The following is a 5966-nucleotide window of genomic DNA, read 5'->3' on the forward strand; positions in this document are numbered from 1 at the left end:
ACTACTGAGCCTGCACTCTAGAGCCCATGCGCTGCAACTACTGAAGCCTGCACACCTGGAGCCCGTGCTCTGCAACAAGAGATGCCACCACAAAATGAAAAGCCTGCGCACTGCAACGAAGACCCAACGCAGCCAAAAATATAAATAAATAAATAAAGGTTTGTGGACTTTACTGCCTATAAATTCTACCTCAACAATAAAAGAAAAAAAGCAATGGAAGAAAAGAGGGGAAAAGCGTCTCACAGATACCCACAAATCAAGAAGCTGGCACCAGCTCTTTGGGACAGCTTAAGAAGAGGCAAGAAGGCCAACGCGGTGTAAGAACCTTGCTCCCAGATGAGCCATGGAACTGATTTCTAACAAAGTTAGTCAGCCAGCAGGTGGCCAGTTTCAAGTGCAAATACATAATTGAAAATGTGCTCATGGACGAAGCGCTGAAGGCAAGAAGTACCTACAGCTTTAGAGTACCACAGCCTTCTCCCTTTCAAGTCCTTTGGCTTCAGTTGTCCCAGTTCATCCTCACCGCAACCCTGGGGGTGGCTGTTAGGTCTCAGACTTAGAGTGGAACAAACAGAGGCCCAGGGAAGTTCAAGGACTTGCCCAAGGTCACATTGGCCACGCCAAGACTCAAATCTTGGCAGGAGTTACCAGGTCTCTGCCCTTGCTTCTGCACATGCCCCTCCTAGACCATGCTGCATTTGAAAGCAATGCAGACGTGTGGATTCTCTGTCTATAACAATAGCCAATTAGAGACAGTCATTGTACCCAAACTTGATTTGGGGAATAATTGTGTGGGAGAGCTAATTAATGATCAGCCTTTTCTTAAGAAAAATCTCTGTTTTCAAGAGTCAGCAGTCTTGAGATGTGTCGAGGTGAGAGCTAACTCTGTCTTGCTCAGGCCTGGCAAAGAGTGCAATTCTATGAGATTTGTTGAAAGAGGACATCTCTTCCCTTTGACAGATTTAATAACAAACCCCAATGGAGGTGTTCCATTCTTTCTCCTCAGACAGGCAAGGGGTGGACCAGACAGCTTGAGCCAGTAGATTGATGGTGACACGGGAAATTAGAAAGACTGTGGAGGATACTGTTAGTGCTACCCTAAAGCCATCTGCCCCTTTTCCTCACCACAGACCCTGGTTTTGTTCTAGCCCCAGTAGATGAATCATGATTAGGCTAAAGCCAACACAGTAATTTCATTTGCTTTTCCTAGATTCTCACTTTCCCGGTTTCCTTTGTAGTCAGGATACCATTCTAGCCAATGAGACATAAAGACAAATCTGCTGAAAGGCTTCTTGCTTCCTGATTAAAGAGTTAGAAACTACCCCTTAATGGAAGAAACTACCGCTTCCTCCTCCTTCCTGCCAGGAATGTGCTTGTGTGAGGACATGACAGCTGGAGCTGTGGCAGCCATCTTGCCATAAAAAGGTAATAAGCTTAAGAAAAGCAAGCACAGTGAATATGGCTGAACAGAGAGATCAATAGCGCCTGGTCCTTGCTGACATTTTTGAGCTGCTCATCAACTCTGGATCAGACTTCATATATTTTTTTTAAGGTTTCAATATTTTATTCAAGTTTTATTTTAAGTGATGTTAATTACAGCATTTGAAGGGAGGGAACTAATTCCACACAAAATGGAAAACTCTAAAATGTACCCATTACACTGCTAAAAAATAAACTGAGTGGCAAGAATACAACAGAAGTTCAATTTAGATTCTGAGTGTTGTCACCATGTGATTACAGTCACAGAGACTCTTCCCAGCTTGCAGCTGGAGCTCTTAAAAGCTATTTCATACTCTGGTGCAAGGGCAAAAAAACACAACATGAGAAAAAATACAATTAAGTCCTGAATTATTCGCTTCATCACATCCACCTTCTCCACTCCAAAATGGCACAGAAGAAACAGCTACCACTCCCTGCAGACTACTTTTGGTGTAAAAGAGGTGATGGATTGGGGTGGAAAAAGTCCCTGCCTAAAAAAGTCCCTGCCTAAAAAAGTCCCTTTCAGATGAGTTTGTATACACCATCCAACAGCCTCTCCTCAGTCAGGATAGGAAACCAAGGTTCAATTCTCAGGAAGTCACAATTTCATTCATTTACTCAATACGAATTTACCAATTACAAAGTGCCTGCAAATTATCAACTTCCACTTGCAGCCATTTCTAGGTACAAAAGAAACCTGACATCCCTAGAGGGGCCAGCAAGCTCCCCCTCAAGTCTACAGCTGAAAGGACCTTTTTTTAAATTGGGTTTCTTCTGTACCTCTGAAAGGGTAACACCCTAAAGCTGAATCATCTTTTTTTTTTTTTTTTTTTTTTTTTGCGGTACGCGGGCGTCTCACTGCTGTGGCCCCTCCCGTTGCAGAGCACAGGCTCCGGAAACGCAGGCTCAGTGGCCATAGTTCACGGGCCCAGCCGCTCCGCAGCATGTGGGATCCTCCCGGACCGGAGCACAGACCCGTGTCCCCTGCATCGGCAGGCGGACTCTCAACCACTGCGCCACCAGGGAAGCCCCTCAAGCTGAATCATCTGTAACCTGGAAGTCTAACATGATATTTAGCGATACTTGCATCCCAGACATACAACATTAAAAGGTACACTAAATTCTGAAGGTAGCTATGCTGCAAACTAGTTTAAAATTAAACGATTGTACAGTATTCATTTATGCTTGAAACTCCAGTCCTAGACCAAGCTTGGGGCCACCAGCGCTGACATTCCTGCCATCCAGCAGAGCTGACAGTGTCAGTTTGATACCTGGCTTTAGGGTCTGAGTATATCCTAACCCTATGAAGCTGGAGTTGTTCACTTTAGCCAAGAAGCAGGCATCAGGGTCGGTCTGGTACTTGGCTGCTATTCTGAAGCGAGCGTTACTGTTTCCCGCTGTCCAGACTAGATTAACAGCAGTCTCCAACTTCTTGTTCACCTTCTGATAAATGGAGTCGCCAGACTCTATCCCATCATTTATATTAGTGTGAAGCTGGAACTCATCGGTCTTGTAGCCAACTGCAAAGTTGCTCTGGGTCACTTGAGACTTTGCGGTCTCAAAATTCATCTGGTAGCCAGCCAGCTAGCCCTCATAACCCAGCACCAGAGCACCCCGGATGGAAGGCCCGGCAATGTCGAAATCCACGTCACAGCCCAGGTTGATATGTTCCCGCTTGTACCCTGTCTTGATTGTAGCATTTTTTTCCCCAGTGTTTGGAGAGAAGGATGAATCGAAGGTCAGCTTCAGGCCACGTGCAAGCTGATCTTCCACAGTAATCTCCGTGCCTAGTGTGTTGTCAGTGTTCCATTTCTCCGTAAACGTCAGACCATATTCGGTCCATCTGTACTTGGTTTCCAGACTGCCCGTCACTTTGGTGGTCTCGGTGTTGGCTGAACCTGAGCTTGTAAATTCCAGTCCATTCTCAGATTTTGTTTTCAAATCAAGTTTTATTAAGCCAAACCCATAGCCCTTGGTGAAGACATCCCTGGCAGATTTGCCAAGATCAGCATACGTGAGAGGCACAGCCATCTTCTGCACCTCTCTTTGCAGGTTGCACACCTTGGCAAACGCCGTTTTCTGTCCTAATGGCCGGACATCTAGGAATCATGCTCCATGAGTTGTGAATCCTCCAGAAAGAAATCCAGACTTCATACTGAGATGATTCAGTGTCATAATGATTTAGCCACAGTCTGTTTAGGTCTTTTGTTACACGTAACCTATCTGACACAAAGGGCAGAGGCCGACAGACACCAGTTGCAGAATTCAAGTCACATGGATGAGACCTGATAAGAAGCAGGGGCAGGCCAGACAAAGACCTGGAAGGCAGCAAGAAGCAAAGCTCAATGGCATCACCAGGCCAAGGAACAATTTCTTGGCATTTCCTGGACTATGTGGCCTATCATCAACAGAAGCCTGAACCTGCTACACCGGCCCATGGCTTTGATGGTACTCCAGGTGTCTCTCATTGGTGATTACCCAAAGCTAGTGCACAAAGAACTGCTTCCTTTCACAACCACAGAGTTACAGGGGTCTGAGGTTTTGACATATTGTAACCTTGGACAGAGGAAAGAAGCTGACCTTCTCTCTTTTTAATTCAGTCCAATACTACAAAATAGCTAGACTCATTGCAACTGTAGTCCATGCATTAATTAATAGGGCAGCTATGGAAGTTCTTTGTATTCTTTCCTAATGGTTAGTTATTGTAAACTTTTTCTACTATAATGACCTGTTAAAGTCAGGAAGTAAGCTGCAAAATCCACATGAATCGAAGATCAGACATGAGGCTTCAGATACATTTCTCACTGTGGCGGACTCAAACAGTGTTCACACTCCTCTGTTGTCGGGGGTGCTCTGGGGGAGAAGTTGGAGGCTCACAGCAACCTGTGAGCCAGTTCATCAGCAGGGAGGCTTTATCCTCAGGGCAGCCAACTGGGGCAGGTCAGAAGGGCTACCTCCAGATCTGCAAGACAGGGACTTCCCTGGTGGTCCAGTGGGTAAGAGTCCGTGCTCCCAATGCAGGGGGCCCAGGTTCAATCCCTGGTCAGGGAACTAGATCCCACATGCATGCCACAACAAAGAACCGGTACAGCCCAAATAAATTAATTAATTAAAATTAAATTAAGAAAAATAATTAATAGATCTGCAAGACAAAGGAGTCCAAATTCATGGCCAGAAAAAAGCCACGGGCCTGGAGACCCATTCAGGATCTGTGTGAAGGGGGAAATCTGGGCTCAGGGGAAGAGCCGAGCCCTGAAGTCCAGAACCATGGAGAACAAAGCCATAGCACAAGCAAAAAGAAATAGAAGCATCCCTAAAGAAAGAGCTGCTTTGCCGGCAAGTTTCTTCTTCATGCCCACCTGCGGCAGGGGAGCCCAGACCTGCAGAGGGAGGAAAGCGCTTTGGCTGGTTAAGAGCTGGTGGCAGGAGTGTGGCTGCAACCAGGGTTCTGACAGTGATTCATGCCTCAGGAATAGTCATCACAATGGCTTTCACTTGGGGGCGTGCCATGGACCACACACAGTGCTAAGTGTCTTTTCAAATCCTCACAAAACCCCATGATTTAGGCCCTATTATCATCCCCACTTAAGAGCTGAGAAACTGAGGTCGAGAGAGGTAAAGTCACCCTTGGTCTCTAAAGTCTCCCTGTTGGTGAGCGGTAGAGGCAGGTTTCAAAGTGAGAGAGTGGCAGGGACATATATACACTACCAAACGTAAGGTAGATAGATAGTGGGAAGCAGCCGCATGGCACAGGGAGATCAGCTCGGTGCTTTGTGACCGCCTGGAGGGGTGGGATGGGGAGGGTGGGAGGGAGGGAGACACAAGAGGGAAGGGATATGGGAACAGATGTATATGTATAACTGATTCACTTTGTTATAAACCAGAAACTAAAAAAAAAAAAAAAAAAAAAGCCCAAGTTCAGACTCACCTCTGCAATCTCAAGTCTACCCACCTGTCACCCTCCCGCCTCCTTCTCTATGAACTCTTCCCACACCTGGCGGTTCCCACCAACCCTGCTCTTCTCTCCCACCTTGTAGTGCCTGTAACAGCCTGCTTGGTGCTGCGTTACTTATTGCTGCCATATGGTGACCAGATGTTCCCTGAGTGTGCTCCCTGCCCTGTCCCCCAGTAGCCCTGTAAGCTCTTGAGGGACCGTAACAACTAGGAATGCTGCTAGCTGCAAGTAACAGAATGCCCAACTAAAGTAACTCCCGTAATAAGGTCACTTATTATCTCATAAAAGAGTTAGCCTGGAGGCAAGCATCTTCCAGATCAAGTTAATTTAGTGGCTCGACAAAAACAGGGCTTTGGGTCAGCTTCCCTGGTATTTTCTTTTTTTTTTTTTTAAGATTTATTTATTTATTTATTTTGGTTTTGGCTGTGTTGGGTCTTCATTGCTGTGCATGCGCTTTCTCTAGTTGCAAGCAGGGGCCGCTCTTCATTGTTGTGCGCAGGCTTCTCATTGTGGTGGCTTCTCTTGTTGCAGA

At 46.2% G+C, this 5966-nt stretch overlaps 1 pseudogene across 1 annotated transcript; it reads right to left on the bottom strand.

Moving 5' to 3' along the window:
• Positions 1-2495: 2495 nt before the first annotated feature.
• On the bottom strand, positions 2496-3510 carry LOC308606552 (non-selective voltage-gated ion channel VDAC1-like; annotated as a pseudogene). The gene has a single exon. The product of its transcript is annotated as a non-selective voltage-gated ion channel VDAC1-like (transcript).
• Between the last annotated feature and the right edge of the window lie 2456 nt (positions 3511-5966).

The sequence above is a fragment of the Mesoplodon bidens genome, assembly GCF_964165515.1.
Source record: "Mesoplodon bidens genome assembly, chromosome: 1".
In the NCBI taxonomy this organism is placed as follows: domain Eukaryota; kingdom Metazoa; phylum Chordata; class Mammalia; order Artiodactyla; family Ziphiidae; genus Mesoplodon; species Mesoplodon bidens.